The 27,909-nt window shown below is 40.3% G+C and overlaps 1 protein-coding gene across 5 annotated transcripts in view; it reads left to right on the top strand.

Annotated features, from left to right (window-relative positions):
• The window catches only part of PIK3CB (phosphatidylinositol-4,5-bisphosphate 3-kinase catalytic subunit beta), a 196,388-nt gene that overhangs the window by 106,884 nt on the left and 61,595 nt on the right, over positions 1-27,909 (top strand). For 3 of the 5 annotated variants that reach the window (XM_049802713.1, XM_049802715.1, XM_049802714.1), the window contains 2 exons: positions 1,085-1,257; positions 25,137-25,256. The gene's annotated coding sequence lies outside the window, so the exon portion shown is untranslated. Of the gene's footprint in view, positions 1-1,084; positions 1,258-2,704; positions 2,826-25,136; positions 25,257-27,909 lie in introns of those variants that run through there. The other 2 variants (XM_049802712.1, XM_049802716.1) reach the window with 1 other exon arrangement.

Genomic DNA, 27,909 nt, shown 5'->3' with positions numbered 1-27,909 from the left:
AAAACCCTTTTGTTATACTGAGAACACATGTAACAATAGTGGGGGGGAGGGGGGGAATAATAGAACATTTGTTGTTTTGTGAAGAGGGTTGGGAACAGAATCTAAAGATAAAGCAATTGAAAATTAAAATTATATTTAAAGTCTATTTTTTTTTCACTGCCGCATAGGGTATAAAAACGTTTCTTTAAAACGTTTCAAGACAGGTGCTTTATCCATATTGCACACGCTGTCCATAACAACTCCATGTGTGACAGGAACATGAATATTGTGCGAGTTGATCAACTATAATCTGAAATACATTGGTACTACTGATTGAGATCTCTTTACTCCCACTGCTAAATACTGACGTTGTATTTGGAGGCATTAAAACACAAAAGGGAAAGGAAATTTGAAGCCAGGAATTATAACTCTACAGAAAAACTCTGTGTGGGCAGATTTCATTGAAGTCTATTCATAGATATAGCAGAAATTGCCTATACAAGACAATTTTTAAGTGCTTGGGGCTTTATGCATGACAGACACTTCAAGGCATCATTATTCAATTGGAAAGATGGCAGTGCAGTAAACAGATCTTGAAGTTTCTGGATTGTAGCCCTCTGCTCAGTCTAGTAAATCACTCGCATCATAAGTTGACTTACACTTTACAAAGACTGCACTGGATCCTGTAGAACAACCACCTAATGTTGCAAGATCCAGAAGAAATAGCTCTTTTCTAAAAAACATTGTCTAGCCTTTCTAGGCACAAAACTGCTTGTCATCAGTGAGGCCAACTAGTGAGCCAAGGTTTGAATATCTAGGCCAAGACTCTCTGGAATATTTAATGTCAAAACCGCAAATATTAGAATGGTTTGAAAAGGGGCTTTTTGCACTACTGGATTTCATTAATACTTCATTTTTCAGAAATATATTTCAGTAGCAATGTAAACTTTAAACAAAAAAAGACAAGTGGCTCAGTGTGCTGAACTAAACATTATATAGGACACGATCCATAGAGATGTTACTGTTTTTGTACGATCTGTACACTTGTCTGATAAACCAGTTACTTTCATTTGAAATCTATTGGCTTTTGTGTTTTTTTTTCCAGGAAGAAGGGAAGTCAAGTGAAGTTACCACATTCCTGTGGTATGAAGCAGCAGCATGACATTCAGAAACAATGCCTGTAGTACTGAGTGGCCTTAAAAGAAGTGATTAAAAGCAGGAAGGGGAACTATTAATTGATACACACAGCAGACAGGCTGTGAAGGCAACTGACACGCGGTAGGCGAGATTTTTCATTAGCTTCTGCCCTTCCACTGAGATTTGCCTAGATGTTGCATTGCATGCTCACCATTCCTGCAAAAATCCCATTTGCTGAAATAAGTGGGGAGATCATTGTCCTTCCCATAAATTTCCAGTCAATCCATATTGTGGTTGGTTTGTTTGTTTGGAACAAACAACTAAACATCCTCTAGATGTTTTCTAATCCAAATTTAATGAATTTTTAGTGCCTTGAGAATTGGTAAGTGAAGTAAATCCATCCATCTTTCTGTTTTCAAAACTGGAATAACTGGAAAAATTAACAGAGGAAAATAGACAAGACTAGTAATACAGCACAATTATTAGCATAGGGGTGTTAAAATATGCATAATGTGATCATACTCTTTGAATGTGGACAAGGATCTGCTATGTCTTGCCCTATTTTCATTAAAGGCAGTAGGAATGCAACTGCTGATTTCAGTGGGTGGAGATGGGGCTAGCTGCACGCAGAAGTTGTTTCACTACTGGTTACATTCTACCTTGCTTTTCTTTGACTGCTTCTTTTAAGCCTTAGAAAACCACCTGTCTTTCATATGTACTAGTTTCAGTGCAATTATTCCTGACAGCTTAGCACCGAGACTCTTAAAATGAGGATTTATCACGGAAATCATTGGCAAGGCAATAAGCTGCTATAATGAGGTGTTCCCTGCCGATTTCCAAAAGCCACTTGGGGAAGGCTGCTCTTTGATGAGCCCTTGTCCGTGTGAACATAGACGACTGCCTCGTTCACCCTTCTGAAACACGGCCCTAACTTCTAAGCCTGGCCGCGGGAAGGTGTTCGGGTCTGGGGTACGCCGTGCGCAGCAGCAGCCGCAGCTTCCCGGAGCGCCTGCGATGCTCGCGACTGCGAACGAGAAACGCATTCGGGGAGTGGCAAACAAGAGGGGGGGGGAAACGGAACTAGTCCTAAACAAGCGGGGCTGGGAGGCAGCGGAGGCTGGCGAGCCCTGCCGTAGCTCGCTAAACGGGGTTTTCGCGAGGGGCTCCGCGGCCCGGGCCTCGCAGCTGAGCCCCGGCCCGGGACGGGACGGGACACCCGTCCGGCATGGCCCGCGGCGGGCAGGCGGCTCCCCTCGCCACCAGCCCCGCGGCACCGGCCGGCACCAACCAGAGGCGAGGCGTGGCGCGGCGCGGCGCGGCGACTGGTCCCCGCCGCTGCCCGGAGCAGGGCCGCAGGAGCACCTCACCACCACCCCGCGGCCAACTCCGGCCCGCACGGGAAAATGGGCCCGGGAGCGCCCAGAAGGGGCGGGGACGCGCCGCGCGATTGGCCGTCGCTCGCGGGTTGATACTGAAAGCTGCGGCCGGGTTGGCGGTACGCACCAAAGGGGGCGGGACGGGACCCGAGGGCGAAGCTATTGCCTAGGTAACGCCCGGCACCCCCTCCATGCCAGTGGAGGACGCAGCAGCGCTCGGCGCGGCCGTTGCCGGTGGCGGCGTGAGGGAGCAGCCTCCCCGCTAGCGCCAGCGCTGCTGCGCTGGCTGGGGGGCGGCGCAGGAGCTGGCGGCGGCTGCTGCTGCCCGGGCAGGTGGGTGTGCGCGGACGGGCGGGCGGGCGGCCCGCCTGAGGAGTCTTGGGCGGCCCGGGCCGGCTGTGCCGCGGCGTGCGTGCCGCGCTCTGAGGGGAACGGGACGGACCGGGACGAGCCGGCGGGGCACCGGCGGGCGGGCAGGTCTGCGTGGCGGTAGGGGGGTGCGGGGAGGCTTCCTCTCGGCCGCCACCGCCGGCTCGTTTCGGTCCCTCCCCTCCCCGCGGTGCCGAGCTCCGCAGGAAGAGGGCACTTCTCGGCCGCCGCTTGTTGCGACACGGTAGTTGCTCAACCGAGCGGGAGGCTCTGCCCTCTCCCCGGCGCGGGGGAAGGTTTCGGCGGGCTGCGGCCGTTCGTCAGCAGCGAGGGGCCCGGGGCGGGCAGCCCGGCGCCGGTCTCCGGCCGCCTCGGTGGAGCGGGCGGGAGCCTTTGTGCGCTGCCGTGCCGCGAGCCGGCGTTGCGCAAGACCGCGCGGCGGTAACGGCCGCTGCAACAAGTGGCTCGCGCGCATCCTGCGCCCTCGGGACGGCGGGTCGTTGTGCAACCGGCCCGGGTCTTGCTGCGCCGCTGCGCTTCCTCGGGCTCCGGCGCGGCCTCTTGGCTCCCGCGGGTCGGGCGCGGGCAGCGTCGCCTCGTTACAGCTCTGGTACGGGCCTCCCTCGTGCCGCGGGGCCGATGGGCAGCGGGGTGGCGGGCGGCGGAGCCTGTGCGGCCCCTCCCCAGCCTCGGGGGCTCAGAGCGGCGCTTAGAAGAGGCTTGGGGTCGTAGGTGTTCAGCGCCTTTTCCTCTGTGAGGTTTCGCCGGACTAGCTGCGTCTTTGCTTTAAGCCTGGTGACTTTTTTTTTTAAAATATATTTTTTCTTTCCCCAGCTGGGAACTCTCAGTGATTGCTATGTGATTTTAAAGTGACGTTTAGATTATTCGATGTTCCTGGCTGTTTTCAGCTAAGTTTTTGAGCACAGTTTTCCTTCTGAACCACAGGAATTTGTATGGAAAAGCAGTGTTTATGAAATGCATTTGCAGTCAGATGCTCATTCTCTGTGCAGCCCAGAGTGGGCAGTAGGCAGGATGATCGCTTTGGCAGTGTGCTGTCGTCGTATGCTTTCTTAATAGATAGCTAAACTCTTCCACAGATGAGGACCTGCTTTTCTGTAAGGGGGGAATAAATCTTCATTAGTCCCAAAGAGTTCCTGAAAGGGGAATGGAAACCTTTCATGCCAGAATTGCTGGTTTGTCTAGCTCCAATGCATGTGTGCTTACAGACTGATGCTGGATACCTTCCAAAATCAAGAAAGCTTAGGGTTTTTTTTTTTTGCCAGAACTTTCTGCATTTACAGGCTCTTCTTGACACCAGATACGTTGATGAGTTTTGTTCATTTGGAATTGACAACTGCAGCTAAAGTAAATGTTATGTCTTTTCCAAGTCAACACTGCTGTTACACTGTTGATACTGAACTTTATTCAGGCTTAGGAAGTTCTTGAAGTTGGGTATTACTAGAAACCCCAGTAACACATTATTTTTCTTTTCAGGACCGTAGTTTAGGGTTCAAAGTTACATGACTACATGAAGGATGTCATAGAAATTTCATTGGCCTGTGGCTTGCAGTATTACCTAGAGACTCCCACAACTGTAGGTCTTCAAAGATGAATTGAAAGGTGAAACAAAACTTTATAATACACTTGCTTTTAGGAAAATTGCAGATAAAGAAATATCGAATATCCATACACTTGTCAAAGGGTGGCAAAGTCTAGTGGAATGCAGTAAGATGGCTGGGGAATCAATCACCATTTCACTTAGATCTAGAAGCTTCAGTTCAGACTGATGATGATTTTCCAGGCTTCAGAAGTTTCATGCCAGCAAGCAGTGCTTTTCAGAAGAGTGAGAGAAAGAAAAGGATTATTGAACAGAAATTCTATGGGAACTGTGTTTTTGGCCTTTTAAAAAAGAATGTCCAGGATATTGGTAATATCAAGGATGTTCTGTTGCAGATTGACTTGGAAACATGTTTGGGTGGGGTTCTAGCCTGTAATTAAACGCTTTTAAAAATTTTTTTTTACAAAGGAGCTTCCTCCATACCTGGTCTTAAAATATTTTTTTATGTCTATTTAAGTATCTGTTTTTCTTAAATAAAAATCACTTCCGTTAAGTCAGGTTTCACTTCCTTGGAATATCTGATGTCACAAATTTGCTAGTTCTCCAATTGTCTGTAGACTTTTGGCAGAGCTCCAAATTCTAGTGTAGGAAAGCCTTCTTAAAAAATAAAATCTTTGATTCTTGTGATATAATAAAGAGAGAATGTATCCTGCCTCTTCTCCCGGATTTCAGTACTTCACTACTCCTTTCCCTTTCTTGGAAGTCGAGTCAATAGGCTTGTGAAATGTTGCACACTTGTTTTTTGAAGTTTGCACAAGTCTGCAGTATGCTCTATTTTGCAAATGTGAGGTTTAAAAACAAAATCCAATAAAAATACAAGCTGTGAGAATGCTATATATATGAGTAGGGTGCAGGAAAAATACTAACTTATTATTTAGAAGTTGGGTGGAAATGCATGCTGCTGTTTAGCTCAAAAGCTGGTATTGTGTCTCAATGCCTAGAGGCACAGAGTTCAAGGAGCTTAAGTGGGTTTTCATAGATCTAAAGATACACATGGAAGCTTTCCCCTTGGTTCTCTAGAAGTTGCTAGCAGTTAACTTACCTGAAAATAAATATGTGGGTTGTTGGGCTGTGGAATGTGGCACTGTATTTTATGCAAAGTCCGTGGGGCTGCTTCAGTTAGAGATGGGCTTTCTGACTTGCCACACTTGGGTAGCAGCAGAGTGTCAAGTTACAAAGTTTACCCTTTTTCACAGCTGCCAGTTTCTGTGAAAGCAGTCCAGGAGGGAGAAGTCTGAAATAAGCATCATGTACACAGTTACGCAGAAAAGCTTGCTCTTTTGGGTTTTTTTAGTAAATGTGTGTTTGTACTCAAACCGATCCCTTGGAGCATTGACACACATGGTGTTATGTACTACATCTCAAATCTCAATTCATTTGCCTCAGAATATGAGGACTTAGAATTGCAAACAGCTGAAAAAAATCAGTGTCTGAGTGACACAGTGTGTCTTGTGTCAGTGCTGTTAGTCCTCACAATTACTCACCATGTGAAAGTTTCAGTGTGTTCTTTTTCGGTAAATAAATCAGATCTGGTGCCAAAAATCATCTTGCATTAGAAATTTAACAGGTTTTTAAAATTAATTTTTAGAAATAAGAGTAGTAACTTGTAAGCAGGTGGTTTTGCTTTGGCTTAGTAAGGTGTATACTTACAGTCCAGAATTAATAGCAGGTAACAAAGTGGTGGTTCTCACAAAAAAAACAGATCAGAGATTCTGCAAGGTTAAGGTTACATGTATTTGTATAATGCCTGAAGTACCGGTTAGTTTATATGCAACATTGACCAATCTGTTTTTAAAATCTGTCAAATTTACATGGGTAAATCTTTATATCTCAACCTTTGGTGGAAATAAATTCAGGAGTGTAGTTTCATTTACATATATTAGAGTTGCAGAGTGAGGCCCTCATGTGCAAATGCTTGTGGATATGTAGCTACCAAAAGAATTGAATATACATACTGGCTTCAGAAGATTAGAGAAACAAATAGTGGCACTGATGTGTCAGAAAAAGCTTCTTTTGAGAAGTAGGGTTGGAGCAATTATACTGTCTCCCACTGATAATTTGGGGGGACATCCACATTGTTTGTTTTGGTTTTGGCAGTTTTAGGTAGCCAAAGTTTAATTACTAGGGTGCTACGGAATACAGCATTTCATAAATTTGGTTGTATGCAAATAGAGGACCCAGACTGTCCTCAGGTACCATCTTTGCTGCTTCCACTTCATGGCTTTGGATGTTGATCATAGGGGGGAAAAATGTCCCAGATATTTTCCAGTTGCATTAAAAGGGGAAAAAAAGAAAAAGGGGGGGCAAGCAGCTGTGAGAACTTCCATTTCTTAATTTCTTACCTTAGATAGTCTTGACGTAAAATTGTGAATTAATTGAACTCAGGAGTAGTTTTCTGTCTTTGGAGCTAAATCTACATATGTAGAAATATTTTTTGTATTTACTTTAAAAAGACCATAAGAATTATGAATACTATAATTTTTCTCTTGATGCAAAATATACTTAATATAAATTACTACTCATAGCTTACTTTTGTGTCTTTCAAAATTGTCAAACTTACATATTTTTGATAAATAGTGTTGCATTAACTTTTCACTGTGAAACTGAATTGTAAAGGGTGCTCTTCTGTTTCCAGAATATCTTGCTATTGTTTGCACTAGTTATTCTGATTTTTAGAATAGCTCTGTGCATTCTGCATTAAATGTCTTAAAGGAACTCCATCAGAAATATCAGTGTCTAGTTTTATGCTTGTGTAACTTAACTACGTGTTGCTGTGATGCTGAACAGTTTTACTTCCTATGTTAAGTTGATAAATGATCCCCAGATATTTTTACTTACTTTTTAAAAAAAAAAACAAAACAGAAAATTTGAACAAATAAGGTATAGTTCCTTGAGGCAGGGGTGGAAGGAGTTGACCTGATGGGATAGATCTGCCTCTAAAAATGAAGTGCTTCTAAGAGATCACGAGGGATTGTGAATATTGCACATGAAATAGCTGTGTAAATACACTTCCCCCCTCTAGAAACCGTGATGACTGAATGGGAAAGGTATGACCTGTAATGGAAAAAAAAAATAATTTGTGTTGCGGGTTTTTGTGCCTGTATGTGATTGTATCTTTCTTCTTTGCATGAGTTTACTTGTAAGAGGGGAGGAGGTGACAACCTGGTGATTTCTAATTTCTTTTTACGAGACCCAAGTAATCAGTGTGTTCTCATTACTATGTTTTGAAGTTCACTCGGGGACTACCAAAGGTTTTGACTGAAGAGTCTAAGCTTCTTTTCACGATGTTCTTCTAAGGCTTTTGTTCCTGGATTTCTTGTAGCAGAAAGCAGAAGCTTTTGTTCATGCATTAATTTGGAACTGATGAACGTTTTTAAGTGATGTGGAGTCAATTAGGAGCTTGCATTGTTTCCTTTCACCTTGGGTCATTCCTGTCCTCCTCTTGCCCCCAGGCGCCATATATCCACTGGATTAAAAAAAAAACCTGCGAGAGGATTCAAAGATTATTTAGATGACATCACTTTTGAGTTTGCATCAGCTGGCAGCATGTGTGAAATAGCTCATTTGGATAGTAGAGGTAGATAAATAATTCTGTGGAAGTCACGGGAGTGTTTGTGGCTTGTGTTGTCAGTTAATAAGAAATAATAACAATCTTAAGGGTGGCTTTGGTTTTATGATACAGTATTGTTACGAAGCATTTGCTAATTTTCAGTGTTTCTGAAAGTCCTTTGTTGTCTTAATGCACAGAAGGTATCTTTAATAAAGCAATGAAATATTTAAAAAATAAGCATAAGAATAGTCAGCTGTTTATGAAAGCTTTTGTGTGGAATGCGCAATAGCCGGTGTTCTGTAGGGTTGACCTGACATCTTAAGAGGCTCACAGTCCTGTTGTCAAGTGGTTTTGTGACAGAATTAATGTGGAAGACACACTTGTATGCAGCTACAGAGTACTAGAAGCAGTTTAAAAATCAGAGTAGGTAGAGGGTTTGGAGAATATTGTAAAAAAAACTCTAGAAAATAGAATTACTGATAACATTTGTAGTGCTTGGAGTTCTTGTGGTAGCTATCTGTTAAGCAATGCCTTTTTTATTTTTTGTAAATAAGGTGCTTGAGAGAGGGATTTTCATACTGTTGTGTCATTTTATTTTCTAAGAATGAAAGGCAATATTTCAAAATGTGCTATGTTATTTTCAGTTAACAGTTTGATGTTCATGAGTATAGAATGTTAATAACAGAAAAATATAAAGCATACCTGATTTTAAAAATGGATTACATTTGTGTCACTACAAATAACCCCCAATAACACTGCTTTCAAGTACTGCAGTATGATGGTTTTCTGTCAGTGATGCGCATACTGCTATTTAGTGTTGTGTTCTCCAGAAGGCTGTGAGTTAGCCTGTGGTTTGTATATACAGACATGGGTACAGACACACATACGCACAGAGGAGAACCAGGTAAACAAAGTAAATGTTGTCAGTAGAAACTCAAAGCTAAGTGCAAAGTTGATGTGGTAGAAAGAAGTATATAAAATGTTATTTTAAAATTCTATTGGGCACTGTGTCCCCTTGCTGATTGGCTTCATGCTTCAAATTCCTTCCTCTGGTTTTGAAAAGCACTTTGGTCATTATGCCTGTACTCTTTTTTCACTTCATCCACCTTTCAGTATTTCTTTTTACTTTTTTTTTTCTTCTTCTTCTTGTAGTCTGTTATTAAATTTACTACTCTTGGCTTATTCCTTCTCCCCTGATCCCATATTATTTCCCTCCCAACCCCCAAAGAAATTAAGAACCTGTGTGTTAAGCATGGGCGAGTGTTCACTCTGTTAAGCGTCTTGTCTTTCTAGACTGCTGGTTCTTGGAGGCATAGGCTAGTGTTCCTTACAGTGCCCTGTGAGGTCCTGTCCTGAGGATGTGTTTTAGAAATTTATGCTTTACAAAGTATGATATTCTGTAAAATGAAATCTGCAGAAGAAAGGACTCTGACAGCTGTGGGAGGGGAGGAAACCAGTAGTCACAGATGAGGTCCAGGCTAGGAAATGAGTGGAGTGCTATAGTAAGGGCTCAGCAGTCTGGGACTAGAGGTGTACCAGGGAGATGTGGGGATGGTGTGGTAGAAATCGTGATAGTGAGAGGCCTGCTTTTGGATCCTATATGTTTCAATGCTTGAAGGTGGCTGGCAATATTATTTGTTCTCTGCTGGGGTTGGGATGCTGCTGTTTTCTTTTCTTTGTTCACCCCGCCCCCCCCAATCCCTTTTGGACTTAAATGGGTGCTGCTAAGGGAGGCAAGGCCTTTGGGATTCTCCGTTGTGTGTGGCGTTGTGAAAATCATGTGGGCTTGGATTATTTGTATTTCTAGCCTTTAATGCTGAGTGTCTTCCTTTTGTTTCAGCTGATACAGAGAGAACCTTGGAATTTACTGTATAGTTATCTATATGCCCTGCTAAGGATACAATTCAAGACGCCAGTGAAGATATTTAAGGAGGGTTGTCTGACTTGTAACCAGGGATCCTCTAGGTGAAGAAGAGTTAGTACTTGGTATACAGACAGCAGTAAAACAGAGATGGTGCATGTGTGTCTGCAGTCCATATAGGCATATGAAATGGTCGAATGTCAATGAGACACAGTAGAATGTAAGTCCTGTAACTAATTAAGACATGTAGATGTGATGTTTAGGGACATGGTTTAGTGATGGATTTGGCAGTGTTAGGTTTATGGTTGGACTTGATGATCTTAAGGGTCTTTTCCAACCTGAAAGATTCTATGATTTTATTCTTTCAGTTTTCTTATGCCAGGTTTGAATGGAAGTTTCATGGAAGTCTTACGTGCACCATGACATTAGGACTGAGCCATAACATCAGGAAGTGAAGAACGCTTGTCTGCGTCTGCTGAAGTATTTTAAATTGTTTACTCATAGTAATAATTTAAGTGTGAAGAGGTGTGTGTATCTGTGTGGAGAAGAGCTGTCTTGTTTTTCTTTTTGTGGGAGGACTGCATTTGGGAATCTGTGATAAATGCTGACTAGAAAGTGAGTAGTAGTTTCTGAAACCTCTTGCATGAAGAAAAGCATTATTAATCTGGTAGATTGTCAGCAGCAAATGGTATGTTAATTTTTGGCACAAAACTCTTGCTAGCAAAAAAAGACTTTCTGTTGTTAATAAAAATGAGGAGGGACTGATGTTCTGTTCTCAGCAGGGTGATATTGTTCAGCTTCTTTTTAATATCCACATAAGACAGACACAATGCTTTTGACAGTAGTCCTTTTATACTTTATTAAAAATAAAAAAATTCTAATATACTGATAGTCTGCATCCATCTACATAACTGACTTTTTTTTTAAATAATAACTTTATTATGATTACAAACTATGTATCAGCTATTGCAGAATTTGAAATGTTATTTAAAGATAAAGAGATACCACTAGTAAGATGTGTATTAAACTGTATCGAATATAGTGAGTCTTCATCCTAGACCAGTTTTATTTCCCCAGTACTTTGGAAGTACTGTTGTATGTCTACTACGAGTGGTAGTGATATAAGGAAGACATTTTTTTTTAGTAAAAATGTTTATTTACACTTGAATTAGGTGATCTCTAGCTATGTTGAAAATTTTAGTGAGTTCAATGTAATGATCTAACTTTATTTTTTACCTGAGTAATAATAAAAGCATTTTTCTTTACTGAATTGTTGCTTTAAGTGTTAAGGTACCATTTTTTTAATGCTCAGTGTGATTCTGCCTAAGTTCTTACAGTTCAGCTAACCCAAGTACATAAAAATTTATTTTTATGTGTCAGTCTATTTTGATAACTATAGTAATTTCTACTTCTTTTGGGTGCTGTAAGTAAATCTTGCGTATGAAGAACTACAGTGATTAAGAATAGCAGAAAAGTACTGATAAAAACAAAAGGTTATTTAATAGGAACTGAATTCTTCAGTGAAAACAAGATTTGCAAGAATGTGAAGACATAACTTAAAAAGTTAGAAGTAATGTTAAGACCACAATCAAGTCTTCTCATTGTAATTTTTCATCTGTGTTTGTAGTAGTTTCATCAAGATTTGCAGCAGCTCTGTATTTTTTGAAATTGAATGCGCTTATTGGGTGCTTTCATAATTTCTGTCACTGCAAATACACTGGATTACGACCCACTTTGATTTGCTATTCACCACAAAATGAGAAGAGTCCCTATCTACGTCCACTTTTTAAATAAAGAACTTATCTCTCTGTATTTTTTCCTTTACTCTATTTTGTTTAATTTGAAAGCTTCAACATTAATTTGTTTGAGTGAGAAATATTGTGGGTAAAGCACTGGCTAAGGTTTTGTAATAATTAGATTCCGTTTCCAAGTGTGTCACACGGCTGCTGTGTGAGCTTAAAGTTTGGTTATCATGGTATGTTTTCATCTGTGCATTGGTGATGAGGTAGTTACTTTTTCTTTCTTTGGTGTCTTTGCTTAGTAAACTTTTCTTGTGTTTATGTCCTTGAACATACATGATGTCAACTGTCATGGACCTTAAAGTATGTGAGATGCTACTTTAGGATATATGCAAATGCTTAATTGAAAAATACTTTGTAGCAGCTACAGTAGTTGAAATGAATAGCAAATAGGTTTTATGAGAAAAGGTAAATGTATTTTTAAGTGGCCTCATTTAAGTGGCCACCTTTAATCATCCCAGCTGATGCACAACCTCACTTTGTCTAGTATTTGAAAATGCTTTTGTTGAAGGAAAATCTCCTTTATTGTATTAAAAAAAAAAAAAGAGAAATTATTCCTAAAAAGTAGGTAGAAGCGGACTAGTGCAGCAGCTAAAGTACTTTTAAAGCATCATATTAAAAGATTCAGAAGTTAGAATCTTTAGTGTATTGTTGTCACAGGAATAGAAATTTGAATGATAACCACCTTCTGTTTATAGCTATTTTCTCTGAGTTAATATTCCTGTTCCAGTTAACTTCTAAGTAAGTTTTATGAAAAGGCAGAGCAATTCTTGTCTTAATCTATTACTGCAGCTGATCATTTTAGTGTCCTCAAGTTACTTTGTTTTTAATGTGATTTTTCACAAATCATGTTGCTGTATTTTCAGATTTATTTGTACTTTGATAACTTGTCAACTTTTATTGCGTGCAGCTACAGGGTTGAAAGAGGCCTTCAGCATTTGTTGTCTCCTTTTGTCTTCCTGTCACTGCTTGCTGATATTTAAAATACTGGTAGGTCACTGCTTAAGACCGATCTTCTTGAGTTATTGGCTTATGAGAATGAGATGCAGGCTGTGCACGTTATGCTGATAAAGCTCAAAAGAACCAGACCTAATATATACCAATTATTATGAAAATTTTCCACCCTCTTGATGCCAAAAATTGCTTCTTCATTGTTAATTTAATTGATGCTTGTTGACCAGGAAAGTAGCATGCTACTTTTACTGTGTTTTTTAACTCTATTTGGGAAGTAATAAAGGGTTTCTACCTATGTAATGGTGGTTTTCTTGAAAAACAGGCAGTGTGGTTGGTTAAACCCCTTATGTAAGAAGGAGTATTTGGAAATGGTAGCATTCCTGAAACTTTCAGCTCAAGCTTCTACATTTTGGTGATTAACCTGAAGAAAGATTTTTTGGGGGTGTGGTGGCAAATGAAATGGTGTAAGTGTTTTTTAGTTTTCTGTTTTTCTGTGATGTACTTTTTTTTTTTTTCCTCCCCTGGGATTTACTTGTAGAAAGTCAAATAGGATTACAGAGGGGCTTTGTTTCCTTTTTGATTTATCATGAGAGGGAATTTGAAAGGAGTTACGGCAAATATTTTTCAAGTCTTTCCTTGAGACTTGTACCCTTGGTAAATCACTCTTGCTGTCAAGTGTGGTAGTGAAATTTTTATCATGGTCAAACCAGTATTATTTGTGTGAAAACTGAAAAGCCTTTGCTTTCATTTGCAAGAGTCACTTATTTGATTTCTGATTTTACAGCATATTTTAAGAATTGCTTTCTTAACTACAAATGCTGCTGTTCAAGTGCTCTTCTACAGGCCCAGGCTTATATACCTTGTATACTACTACTAGTACTACTGCTGTTATTTGGAGGTGAAGCAGCGTGCTCTGAAACAGAAAGTTGTTCTCATGTAGTCAAAGTGGTTGTCAAAAGAAAGTAATTCTCTCTAGTCATTTGCTCTGGAAGGAGGAGGAGCTCGTTCTCATTTATCAGAGAGCGAGCTTTTAGGTGCCTATTGCCAGAAACTGTTGTAAATATTGATCTCTTAATTCAGTGGTAGCAGGAGGATAAATACATTCTCCAGAATGCATCTGCTGCCTCCTCTTCTCAGTCCTTCCACATATGGCCTGTGACAGTGTCAGGGAACATATATCCTTTTCAGTCCAGCCTTTGTCAGGTTCCTCTTTAGTCTTGGAGTTTTAGAGATGTTACACAGAAAGTTAAGAAGGTTGTATTTTATTCTTTCCATCTTGCTGTTCATAGTTTATCTCAGTGTCAGGAATTGCTTTGCAATTTGATCATATTGAATATAGAATTATTCTTAATCTGGTTAGAGCAGTTATATTCACCATAGCATCTGTGATACTAAGGGTAAGAAGTTCATCTGTGTTAGATCGGCCAAGCAGGTTGCTTGCTTTATGGAGGAAGCTTATTCCCCAAGTATTTCTGTGCTCTGCCAGTGCTGCAATCACATGGCGTCATAACTTTTGCTACTCTTTTTGCAAAATTCGCTGAGGGGAATACACATGGCAATGTACTGAAAAGGGTACTTGGAGCAAGTTACAGCTCTAGTATGACTATAGCTCTGTTCCTTCTCGGAATATAGAAGTAAATTTCTTACTGCAGTGTTCCCTGATGCCACAAAAAGCTTTTACTTCTGTCAGAAATAAGCCTGTAGAAAAGATTGTTCTTTAATGAAAAGATTTCAGTACATTAATGAAGGAAGCTGAAAAATGCTGTATAGTCTGTTACTGGGCTGAGCATTGCAGCTGAGGAAAATAGAGGTTGGGTTTTGTTTGTTTGTATTTTTTTTACATCAAGTGTTTCTGTAGTTTTCAGTGATACATCTAAAAGCAGTGTAAAACATAAAAATACTAGTCAGATCTGACTTTTGGATCCAAATCCAGATTTAAACTGTTGATTTGATGAGAGGAAGGTCATTTCGGCTTTTTGGTGTAGTGTGTGTGTTGTGGATTTTTTTGTGTTTTTTTTGTTTTTTTTTTGTTTTTTTTGTTTGTTTTTTTTTTTAACCCAACCACTCCTTCTAGCCTGGGAGTGCAAATTTAGGGTTCTTAAATTATGTACTATTATGAGTTGTCATGTTGAAATTAAGCTTGATACTTTTACTTTTTCGGGGGGGGGAGGGGGGAACCAACAAAAAACAACCTCAAAATAGCCACTTGTATTGGTTTTGTGTGGCAAGGTTTTGGTAGTGGGCGGGGGGGGGGGTGGGGTGGTGGTGTTACAGGGTCGGCTTCTGTAAGAAGCTGCTGGAAGCTTCCCCTGTGTTCGAGAAAGAGCGAGCCCATACCAGCCAGCTCTAAGACGGACCTGCCACTGGCCAAGGCCGAGCCAATCAGCGATAGTGGTAACACCTCTGTGATAACATTTTTAAGAAGGAAAAAAAAGTTGGGACGGAGGGAAACAGCCGCTGGAGTGAAGAGTGAGAACATGTAAGAGAAACAAGCCTGCGGACACCAAGGTCAGCGAAGAAGGAGGGGGAGGAGATGGTCCAGGCGCCGGAGCGAAGATTCCCCTGCAGCCCGTGGTGAAGACCCTGGTGAGGCAGGCTGTCCGCCTGCAGTCCAGGGAGGTCCATGGTGGAGCAGATATCCACCTGCAGCCCATGGAGGACCCCACGCCGGAGCAGGTGGGTTCCCGAAGGAGGCTGTGACCCCGTGGGAACCCTGCGCTGGAGCAAGTTCCTGGCAGGACCTGTGGATCTGTGGAGAGAGGACCCCATGGAGCAGGTTTTCTGGCAGGACTTGTGACCCCATGGGGGACCCACGCTGGAGCAGTGTGCTCCTGAAGGACTGCACACCGTAGAAAGGACCCATGGTGGAGCAGTTCGTGAAGAACTGCAGCCTGTGGGAATGGCCCACGTTGGAGGAGTTTGTGGAGGACTGTCTCCCGTGGGTGGGACCCCACGCTGGAGCAGGGGAGGAGTGTGATGAGCCCTCCCCCTGAGGAGGTGAAGTGGCAGAAAATAATGTGTGATGACCATAAACCCCATCCCTGTCCCCCTGTGCCGCTGGGGGGGCTTGGTGGTGAAATCGGGGAGTGAAGTTGTGCCCAGGAAGAAGGGAGGGGTGGTGGGAAGGTGTTCTGAGATTTCATTTTATTTCTCATTACCTTGCTTTGGTTGATTTGTAATAAATTGAGTTAATTTTCCCAAATTGAGTCTGTTTTGCCTGTGACGGTAATTAGTGAATGATCTCTCCTGTCCTTATATAGACCCGCAAGCTTTTTGTTATATTTTTCTCTCCCCTGTCCAGCTGAGAATGGGGGTGTGATAGAACGGCTTTGGTGGGCACCTGGTGTTCAGCCAGGGTCAACCTATCTCACCACCCAAAACCCTCCCAAACTTCCATGAACAGAGTCTGGTAGCTTTATACTTGTTGAGTTATTCTTCCTGGTTTTGATACATATTAACTTTCATAAAGAAACATGATTACGTTTATTAATGTGGAGGGGAATTTTGTTTTTTTTTAAAAAAAATAATCAAAATTGTTGGTGATAACTAGGAATTGTTTATCAGCTCTGGGAAGACAGAATCTTTGATAGCCACACATTTTTTTTCTTGTTAAATAATGGATGTACCAGATGATTGAGAAGGTTATAGAACTTTTAGGTAAAGAGGCATTAAGGGAAGACAGTCTGTCAATATCTATTGCATCACAGCTTTTATTATATTAAAGCAAAAATAGTTAACAAAAGGGATAAAATAATCTTGCTATAGGTAATAATGTGAAGGATTATATTAGAACCTGGGAATGTGATTGTTTAATTTTATATTAGAAAATTTGGTCTCAGAATCACTCCCAGATACATTCTATATTGTAAACTGTGCACTGATTGCCGTTGTACTGCCAATCTTAATTCATATGTAAGGGCTAGAAGGAATAGGGATATCGTAAAACTTCTGTCATTTTAATGTTTCAGAGGAAGTGTAAGAATTAAACCAAAAGCCCAAACTTTTATTCAGGCTTGGTATTAGTTTTCTGTTCAGTTTTGCCTGTTTTTCCCCACCCATTTAAACACATATCAGGTTTGCTGTTGAGCAGCTAATAGGAGCAGGAGGGTGGCTGTCCTTGTTTTCTTCAAACTCTGCTCATCTTGCTTCCACGTTCCCCTAGTGATGCTCTCCCTTTCAGTTTTGTAACACAGTTGAGGTTCTTGGAGGGTTTTCATACACACACCAAGAACCTGAATTTGCACTTTCTGGCATATAACTTGCAAGTCCTTTGATAACACCCTGAGTTTTCAGCACTGGAATATGAGGCAATACAAATCTCACTACCTGAAAGAGGGGGGACTAGGGAGCAAGACCAAATTAAAATGCACTGTTTCATTACCTAAAATAGCTTAATAGATTTCCTTTTGAGTGTTGGATATAGCTGAAGGTAAACTGCATTTATTAGATGCTTGAATTTTTCCTTCTTCAGCACAAGAAATATTCTTAATGATTGCTTTTGGTTTCAGATAGTAGTTACTATATACATGATGTTAGTGATGAAATACTGTTGATATTTATTATGGGTAATATTTGGAATCAAACAGCAAGTTGGACCGCAGCAGCATGTCTTTGAAGTATACATAGCTAGACACTACTGTGTTCGTTCATAATCTTTTGCAATCCACAGTTTGCAGTTTGTTTTAATTGTAAAGAACAGAGCCTTTAAACTGCTATCTGGAGCAGAGTGGGAAGTAGCTTCACAAAATGGCTCATAACAGTTAGTTACTGAAAAATTAATTGCTTAGTCTTGCTATGTAAGTCTACTAATGTGTTGTCATTTATATACAATTAAACATGCATACAACAAAAAGCAGAATTTGGGAACTAAATAGAAGTAAATTTGCATAGTTTCACCATATTAGGCATTTAACAGAATGTAAATGGGAAGTGAAACATCAGCATGTGAAAGTAGTGAAGAAAACAGACTGCACAGAAGAGATCATAAGAAACAAATCACGAGTAGTCCTATTAATAATGTTTCAAGTAACTAAATAATTGTGATAAGATCTTTGCAGAGCCAAGATGAGGACTCGCTGGTTTATTTCTCTGTCTAAAATGCAAGTAAATACTCATTTAGTAAGTTTTGGGTGGAACCAGTAGCGTTTTTTGCAGTGTTTTCACATCTGTGTCACACTAGTTGAGTAGAAAAGGCATCAACAATAAGGGCCATATCCAGATATCCTGAATTCTGAGGAAATGCCTAGTCAGCAAGAGCTATGCAACTTAAGTCTTTCAGAGTGTAAGCCAATCAGAGGGGAATTGTGGAGAAGGACTTAATAAACTTCAGAATATCTGAAAATGGCCTTGAGCTCATTAAATGAATATAAGATTTCTTTATCAAAAAATGATGTTATAGAGGTAATTTTGTGTCTCAACAAGTCCTTGTGTTCTGTATTATGCCCAATAATTAACTTACTTTGTTTTAAAACCTACTTTTAAAGCTATGGGGAATAATTATGGTGTGATACAGGACAAAAAGAACCATAGGAATTGCTCTGCTGCTGGCAATTAATGGTCCCCTTCCTGAGACTTCTGTTTTCAAATACTTCTTTAGCTGTAATGAAAATCCATGCAGAATCATTTTTTTATTATTATTGCTTGTGATCTGTTTTAGTATTCAGAAAGATGAATTTTAGCAGTATGACTGCTGACTGCAGACCAGTTGATTGGCAGTTCGTTAACTCTTGCAAACATCTCTGTAGATGTCACAAGGGCTTGTGCAGGGTGGTGGATTTGTTCGCACCTGCCTAAACTACTGCTTAGTGGTTAAGTCAGCTCGGCCTCAAGCTTTTGAGCTTCACTCTCTGTGTGTGTGCGTGCGCATACAGGTATGGATTTCTTGGAAGAGGAGTACTGCTCTGTAACCACAGCTTCTAATTCTTTGCTTCTGTAAGTCAGATTTAGTGAATCAGATTTAGAAAAGCTGCAGCACTGGCCTGGAGGTGTAAGTGATTTGTGGGCTCTGGGAGGAGGTGGTAGTAGAACTTACATCTTCACACAGATGAGTCTGTCACCAGCTTTGGAGCTACTGAACCAGTTGGGTAATCACTTGTGCCCGGAACTGGAAATGAGCTGAAAAGTGTTACTCGTTTGAATGCATGTTTTATGAATCAATATAAAGAAATCTAAGCACTTGTTTGTGAGTCATCTGAAGTCATAAAAACACTGCTGTTTTTATAAAATGGTCACGTGCAGCCTAGAACTTTGTGCTTTTCCAGTTACAGAGTACCCTCAGATCTAGTACATTCTCCAGCCCCAAGTCTCCCCTAGGATGTTTTGGTATTCTGCATTTGTCATTGTAAGTTATCAGCACTGGCAGCCAGCCTTCTCTAATACTGAGCGCATTTGCAGGGTCTCCCGTATACAGAGACTTTGCTAATCTTGATTTCAGCACACTGCTCTCAAATCAGAGAATGATTAGTTGCTTAACAGAATGAGAGGAAAAATTTGCCATCTACTGGAGTCTTTTCTTTTTGTTAAGCTTCATTAACAGTGATGTGTTCCCCTTCTGCTTTGCCCAGAGGCATTTCTTCTGAAGGTGGCAGAGCAGAAGAAAAACGGTTGAAGCATTCTGGGAAAATAAAAATAAATTATTTTGTGTTGGATTTTTGTTTGTTGATCCTAAATTGTGCAGGTGATGCCTTGCCATCTGGAAGTATCTGTTCTTTGCTCCTTTAGTGGAAGGTCCTTCATTTTCCAGTGCCAGTAAGAACCCTAAGTCTGTTGCTCTCTTGCTAACTTGATTGTAAGGACAAAAGATTGTCATTTGCCTCACAACCTAAGTCGTATTGAGTTCTAAACTACAGTGAGCTGGAAGACTACTGGGTAACTTAACCCTGAGCACCATCAGGATATATCACTGTGAAAGAGGGATTCCTGGCCTGCCCTTCCCGTCCACCCCCCTGAAATTAAATTCAAATGTCAGTAACTGACACCCTGTTAGAAATCAGTATTTTCAAAATAAAGCATTGATGAAAACTTGCAAGATCTTTTTAGTATTGTCTTACAGTTCTAAACTGAAAGGAATTCAGTAGGATGTGTACACCAAGTAAAAAAACCCCACTGATTTATTGTAAAGCATATTAGTATGTGTTTGTGTGAGTATAAATTTCTTTTAAACGAGCCTGTTGGACATAGTTTAGTGAGGCTGGCTCTCTGGGTAGAGTGAACATGGCTACGTTAGAGGGTGATTCATAGCAGTTGAGTACAGAGCTCCTGCTCTGAATCACCCGCTGAATAAATGTAATTATGTTGTTGAGGTCTTCTTAATGAAGACATGTGACTGAATTTAGCTTCAAGTCATGTTTCTAACTGTTATCCATTTAACTTGAAGAATAAGACTGACCCACATCTTTTTAGTTATTCATGAAAATGCTTTGTGGTCTTTGTTTTGTCCCTCTTAAGGAAAAGGAAAAGCTGTGAACTGACTTGTAGTTCTGACATGGATCTCTTTTTGCAACTCATTTGACTTAGAGCTTGGTATTCTGCAGTTTCTGTCTCTGCTTATCTTTTGTTTTTATTTTCTGTGGGTATTTTTACGTGATGCGAGGTTGTAGCTATATGCCTGTTTTGTTTTGGTTAAAAAGATTTCCCACGAGATAGATGGGTTTCATAGAGCAATTGTGTTCTGCATTTTAAAGTGACAGGTTTCAGAAAAGGTTGAGGCTTTTTTTTAAAAGGATATTATTTTTTTTTGACCAACCACCACCACCTGTGAAAGTAGAACACAGGAAGAACACTGCTGTGTGTATAGCAGCACGCTGTCCATTATCAATAAAATATTTTGTCTCTTGATGTTAGTGCAGAAATAAGTGCCACCTTTAAAAGGTCAAAACTGATCTCTGCCATTGAAGAGAGTATAGGTACTGCATAATTAGGATGGTGTTTATGTACAGTTTTACTGTTTGGATCAGTCTGCACAGAACACCATGCAATATATAGGAAAGAATTTTTTCAGATTCAGACTTTAACTTGCATTTTCAACATTTGCACTAAGATGTGCAGTATGTGGAAGTCAGAAGTTGCTGTGATTAGCCAAATGTGCCCTTCTGCAAGTTCTTCTTTTTCCTCACTATTTTAATTCCTGAATTTGGGTTATAATGGCTTAATTACTGATAGTGAAAGTTCTTGAAGAATTTTGTGCCTATTATTGTTGAAATTTAGGACTGAGGAAGGAGGGAAAAGAATTGCTTTGTTTCTCAGAATTTTTTTCATTTGAACTGATGGTTAATCCTCTTGTCTCAGACTTGGTGAAATGGTGACTTTCTTCATTGCTGAGTGGACGCTACAGCAGCTAATCCGGCTTGACATTCATGTGTCCAATCTTCAGTGCTATTGAGAACATGAAATGCACGAGACAGCTTTGAGGTAGCTGAAGATGTGAACCAAAAGCTATAAAATACTTTAGCTGTATGTTTCTCTATGTGTCGCTGTCCAAAACATCTGCTAGTGCTCTCAGCGCTGGTCCTGATGACTTCCTTGGTGCATCCTTCCAGAGTAGATTTATTTGCGAGAGGAAGATACTCAAGAAACTGCTATATCATATCATTCAACCCACTCAGAATTCTTTATCCTAAAGCAAACCCGGAGTATCCTCTCCAACAAATGGTTTCTTTGTGTGCTCTGGCAGAATTCACAGAGGAGCCTATCTGATGGGTCTAGAAATTGTTATAGAGTGGAAGACCATAGGGCCACAATTAGCCCAGTAATTTGTGTGGCATCTTGTATTGCTTATGAATAAATTTTTCTTTTTTCTTTTTTTTAATTTCTTTTTCTGAGTGGCCTACTTCCCTGGCTTGTAATTGTTTCTGTTTTACATTAGATGCCACACAGGAGTTTTAGTTACAAGTTTCTTGTACATCTTCCCCCTTTCTTCCTTTGTGGTACGATTTTTTTTCATATATTCATAAGTGTTTCTGTGGACATGAAGAAGTATAGGGGGTAGCTATAGAACTGTAGCAAGTTTTACTGTATTGTCACAGGCATTTTGATTGCCATCACACAATTTTGATTCCTGAATTATTTCATAAGGTTGTTAATGATTTTCCTAAAACAGTTACAATTTGCATAAAACCAGTATCTATATAATAAAGGTGTGATGGAAGGGTTCTCAAAAATGATTATTTTACAAAATACAACTTCTCATGCAGAAGCTGCAAGCTGAAATGGAATAGGATCTCTGTTAGGTCCCTGGTGGTACTTTCCATGGAAGTGGTATGAGTGTGGACCCAAGGGCAAATGCCCAATGTGGTTTTGTGTTGTGTTTTTGGCTGAGCTCACAGTCAACAGACCCCCATGAAGGAGTCCCTGCTGGTAATGTCCAGGTGACAGTTTTATTTTTTCCCCACATTCCCCAGAGAGATGCAGTGGGGAAAAGGTGTGTGCTCATCAGAGTCCAGTTTGTGTTCACTGCATGAGGCAGTTGCTTCAAGTCTTTCTGGTCTTTACTCTGTTCCCAGAAATTATGCTTGCATGTTTCTTATGTAGTTTGGAGTTCTCACTAGCTGTTTATAGTAGTGAAAAGGCCCACAGAATTTGTACCTTGGTCTGTTAGGTAAAATAGTCATCAGCCTTTGAAAAAATTTTCCTCTAAGGCTTTGAAGGTAGAAAGTGTACTGGCATATGAAGGGTTGACCGTGATGTGATATGCAGTTATGCTGATAACCATCTCTTGTAACCTCTGTTTGGCTGTTCTGAAAAACAGAAAGGTTGGTTAGCTAGAAAAATAAAGCTGCATGCTGTCATCCTGTAATGAAGGATTTGTTTCTAATGCTTGAATATAGTAGTGGGTAGTTTGTATGCAGCAGAAGTGTTTTAAGGTCTGGAGGGCTAGCCATTCCCCTAGCTATCCTCAGTGTAGGGTTGCTTGCAGAGGACCAGGAGGAAGCCTATTGTCAATGTCATGTCTGAATTGCAGTGGAGATGCAAACTACTGTGAGAATAGAGGGGGGAAAAGGACAGAGAGATGTAGGGAAGCGTGCAGTAATCTAGCAAGCAAGAGATTGTAGAGAACACAGGAACTGATAAACTATGACGGGAGCTATTCACAATGTACTGGCTTGTAAAATGTGTACAATTTATTGACCCTAGATATTTTCTGGGCTTTATGCATGTGCCTAAACCTCAGATTGGATGCCAGTGCATTGACTACTGTGCTACTATGTATTTATTTCTCACCAAATTCTGAATAAGGCATGAAGAACACTAGCTCTCCCTGCCTCACCAGTGTCTTAGAAATGAGTACAGTGCAGGAGATTGACTCTAAGACGGGAATGATTTGAAGCATGATAGGAGCCAAGCATCTGTCTCCCATTCCAGGTCACAGTTTGCACTATGTGGCGTGAAGAGAAAGGAAAGAATGAGACAGAAGGCAGCTCAGAGCAAAAATTGCTGCACTAATATGACTGCCTGCTTTCTCTTCTTGTACTTGAGTTATTTCACAAAGCTCACTTCATTTTTTTGTGTGCCAGCCTTGTTTGATTTTCTTATTTTTTTTAAAAATGCACTTTTAGTCAAGAAATCTGACCATGCATCAGTGTTATACTTTGTTCCCATTTATGAACTTAATAAAATAGGTAGATAGTATGGTATAGGGAAGGAATAAGGTCACAGTTTTTTCCAGTATATCAGTGCTGGTACTGGAATTTGTGCATTTTGTGTATTGTGCATTTTGCTTGTGGTTCCCACATTGCATTTGGGAGGCTTCTCTGTGGTTTGCCAACGCGGTTGTTGTTAGGGTTAAATTTATATCATATATACCAGAGTGGCATACATGCAATTTCAAAACAGCATTATTTGCTGTGTTGATAGGTTTCCCATGAAAGGTTTCCTATGAATTTAGAATGCTGTGTTAGGGTCCCACCATCTGATTTGTCATCATGTGACTAGTTAGCCAGAGACCTCTAGAAGGCTGGGATATCTAGTTTTTAGTTAAAATAACATCCTGCTTCTGCCGCAGGGTATGGTACTTCAGACATACACTGTGTCCCCCCTTTGAGGGGCTGTGGATCATGAAAGATTGCTTCCTCAGGTGGAAGTTCTGGAAATAATGACTGTTTGTCTTGTATCTATAGTATAATGCATTTCACACCCCCTCACAAGCTCTTGCCTTCTGGCCACTAGCCATTGATTCTGATTTTTCTGACTCTGTAAACACAAACATTGACCTGGCTGTAAAACATTAAAGCCAAACTGGTACTTTAGCATTGGTTATAAGAGGTTCACACTGTTCCTTTGTCCTTGCAACTTCTAAATCGTGTTAAGGCTGCCTTCGTTTTTCTCTAGTCTTCCTTTTTGGCTGTTGCCTGCTGTAGGCTCCTAGGTTTTAATTGTGAGAAGTTTCTAGACTAGTTCATACCTTTATGCACCACAAGGTTGTTTTCAAAAGATTGTGCATTGAGCAGTAACTTAATTTTTTCAAACTTAAGCAGAAGGGGTAGCAACTATTTTTCCTTCGAAGCCACTGAAGAAATCTAAGTTGTTTCATGGTGCTCTACATGCTGATCCCTAGAGAGGTTCTGCTCTGCGTGGAACAGAGGGAATGACAGCCCTCATCCCTGATCACTGTACTGTGTTGAGTTCCTACAAGCAGTGTGGACTACTTTGTGTGGTTTAGAAAAAAAAATTGTTTATGGGAGGAGGAGTGTAGTTCCATGCCTCGTGTTTTGTGGCTTGGCCTACAAACCTGTAGATAATATCAGTGCAAACTGATAGCACTGCTTTGTTCTCGAGGGGGTTTTAAATATTTTTTGTTTATTTCACTTTGCTGAGACCCTGGTTTGCAAGGTAGAGCTAAATGGAGATGTCTTGGCTCTGTGGAGGTATTTTGTCCTGTACATCTAGAGGATGTTGATAAGAAGAGAACTATTGAATCTTTCTCCTGCTGTTTCACAAGTTGAAATATGAATAGGAAGATGGGATCACTTGTGTCATCAAATTCTCCACAGTAGAACTACAGATGACATTACAGTCTTTTTTAAAGAAAAAACAAAAGACAAAAAAACCCCTAGCTTACAGTCAAGCGTAAAAGAGAAGATGTGGTTAGGAGAGTGAAGGCAACTCTTATTTCCCTTTCTTTTGTCTTTAATTGCAATGGACGTCTGTTGATATGATCCAAATTGAGTGTACAAAAATTTAAAAATATTTGTAGCAGCTAAAAATGTTTTTGACTATGTAGTTCATGATTATGATACCTATATTGTTAGAATAAATGGCATCTTCTACATATTTTTTCCTTTCCTTTTTTTCTTTCTTGTAACTGAGCGTTTGAGGATTTGATATTGATTTAACAGATTATGTAACGTGAATATGGTACTGTAGTATTCAAAGAGAATGAAAATATGCAGTTAATTAGATATCTCTGCACAAAAAGTTTATGGAGCTATTAAACCAACTATAAATTGCTGATTTTCTCATTTGGTTAATTACATTATGTTGTGTTTTGCTTTTTTAGGTCACATTTAAGTCATCTTGTGGAACCTTCTGAGAAAACAAGGGTAATAGTAAGAACATTATGTTTAATAAAAGTATCTTCACTACACAGTCAGACTGAAACAGGAACAGGTTCTCTGGAGTAAGTATTAAAGGTGTTTTTTCCTTTATTTTTTTTTGCTTGTAAAGTCAGTAGTTATGTCAGTGGTTATGAGGCTATAATTGTATTTAACCTCATTATAGTTGCTTTAAAAAAAATAAATCAGTGACTCCATACTCATTTCAGTTGATCAGCTGGTAATGGACAATCTTTTGGACTCTTCACTGAAGCATCTCCCATCTTGGAAGCAGTTGTATCTTACGAAATTTAGATAGGCTTCAGATTTTTCTCTTGGCTCCTATGTATTCTGGGCATGGTTTTGAGCAGGAAGGGGCCTAGTATAGATGTAATTACATATAAGCCCTGATTTGCGAGCAAAAGTTAAAGCCCTGCCTGTATCTTCCAGGGAATTTGAAAATATAATTGGTTTTTTGGCTGTAACTTTTCACTCCTGGCACTTTTTGTGTGACTTTGATATTTTTGTTGTCAGTATTTTAATATTTGTCTCATATTGCGGTTTCATCATCCATCAAACTAGCATAAGTCTTCAATTTATGGGTCTCAGATATGTCTTCTCTTCACTGTTTCTAGTTAACTTCTAGCTTTTGTGAATTCTAGGCTGAGATGTGTGTGTTTCATTTATGATATAAGGAGTTTAGCTACCTAACTTGGCGACTGTGGATTACACCTTTTGGTACTAGATACCTAAATGTTTATATACTGATACAGTATAATTCTTAACTTCCGTGTGCTTCACTTGCTTGAGATGGGAAATGTAATCATTTTTCTGTCACCTTGTTTGCATTGTATTGTAAGATGTTTACACATATTCTTATAGAGGTTAGAAACTGGGAAAAATCTGCATCATTTTCTGTCTGATGCAGATTTTACTCATACTATGTGATATGTGAATGTAATTCTGCAGGAGTCACTGGAAATACAGTTGAATGTATAGTTAGGAATGAAAAATATCTGGCCACTGGAAGGGGGTGGAAAATAGTTTTAGTCTACAACGAGTATATTTTGGCATATTGCTTTATTGCCAAGAGGAAATGACTCTTCTTAGCTTCTTCTTTAAAAAGGGATGTGTACATGGTGTCATAATTTGGGTAGAAAAACATCTGTGAAACCGAGTCAGACAAGCTAAACTTTTCCTACGTGGTATTTTTTCTACAGTGTTTTTAGCTGGTGGAATAACACATTTGGATTGATAACTTTTTTTTTTAAAAGGCAGGAAATAAATTGTAACATTTCAATTAATCATGGATTTAAAGAGGTTGATGTGGGTGTTAGTTCCCTTTCTGTAAATACTTGAAGCAAAAGCTACAATTTTAAGTCAACATGTGTAAATTTGTATCAGTTCCTGATCTAGGCCATATGTCAAGTGGCCTGTAAACATACTTGCAAAAGGTTCTTGTAGCTCCTGATACTTGAATTCTGACCTCTGCCATTTTCAGAAACTGTCTTTTACTAACTTACTAGACAGTAGAAGTGCAGGCACCTGTCTCAATGTCCAAATAAAAAAAAACCTATTTGCTGCTTACACACTTTTTGAGAAATTAGTTCTTGACTCTGGTAATCAAGTTATGGAAACAGATGGGGAACAAAATTGAAACTGAGCTCTCCAAACAAGTGAAATGAGAAATGTCCACTGGAGACAGCTTTAGTAACTTTAAATGATTGTTTACAGGCTTATGCCAGGCACAAAACTTGCTCATGTGTTTAGCAGCCAGTAAATTTGTGTTTCCTGCCCTGCCCCTCCCCTCCCCCCCCCCCTTTTTTTTTTTTAAGGGACTTAGAGAATTCAGGTGTTATAACCTAAAATCAATTCTAATTTGTCCTTTTGGGGGAAATATTTTTGAACCTTTTTTGGTTTGTTTAGATTTGGACATTCATGTATGCTTGTATAGATTTCTATCATCACAAAGTATTTTGCAATTGGAATCCTTTGTGAAGGTACTAAAAACACTAAAATAAAGTCTCTGTAGTGTCTATAGTCATAGGTGAAGAGCCAGGTGAAGTTCTTGTGAAGTCTTAGATGCTGAATCTCACAGCTGTGGAAGAGTAACCCCATGCCCCAGTTGGGCCTGGGACTGAGTGCTAAAGGCAGCTACTAAAGCCTCTGAAGGTAGCAGCAACTTTTCTGGGAGTCGGTAGGTTGAGTGTGAGTCAGCAATGCACCCTTGCAGTGGTCAAGACTAACCACACACTGGGCTGCCTCAGCAGGAGTGTGTAGCCCAGCCGGTCAAGGGAAACGGTTATTCCCCTCCACTCAGCACCTCTGAAGCTGCACCCAGAACACAGTCTCCAGATCTGGGCCCTTAAGAACAAGAGAGATGCTCACAAACTGGAAAGAGTCCAGCGGAGGGCTGCTGCTGAGGTGATTAGGGTGCAATAGCATATGACATTTGAGGTGGGGCGTGTGTGTGACCTTTGTTTGGAGAAGACAAGGAGAGAAAGATCTTTAACTAGAGTTTTCCACTGCCTGAAGGAGGATTATAGAGAAGTTGTGGCCAGGTGTCAGGTGGAGGGAAAGACAGAATGCGAGGGGCAGAATGCGCAACTTGCAACAAAAGAAATTCCAATTGAACATAAGGAAAAAAAAAATCTCACTGTGAGGGTGGTTAAGCACTGGACCAGGTTGTTCATGGAGGCTGTGGAGCCTCCATCTGTGGAGACTTTGAAAATTAACTGT

The sequence above is a fragment of the Accipiter gentilis genome, chromosome 6, assembly GCF_929443795.1.
Source record: "Accipiter gentilis chromosome 6, bAccGen1.1, whole genome shotgun sequence".
NCBI classification, from domain to species: Eukaryota; Metazoa; Chordata; class Aves; order Accipitriformes; family Accipitridae; genus Astur; species Astur gentilis.
This window is presented reverse-complemented; position numbering and strand designations above follow the sequence as displayed.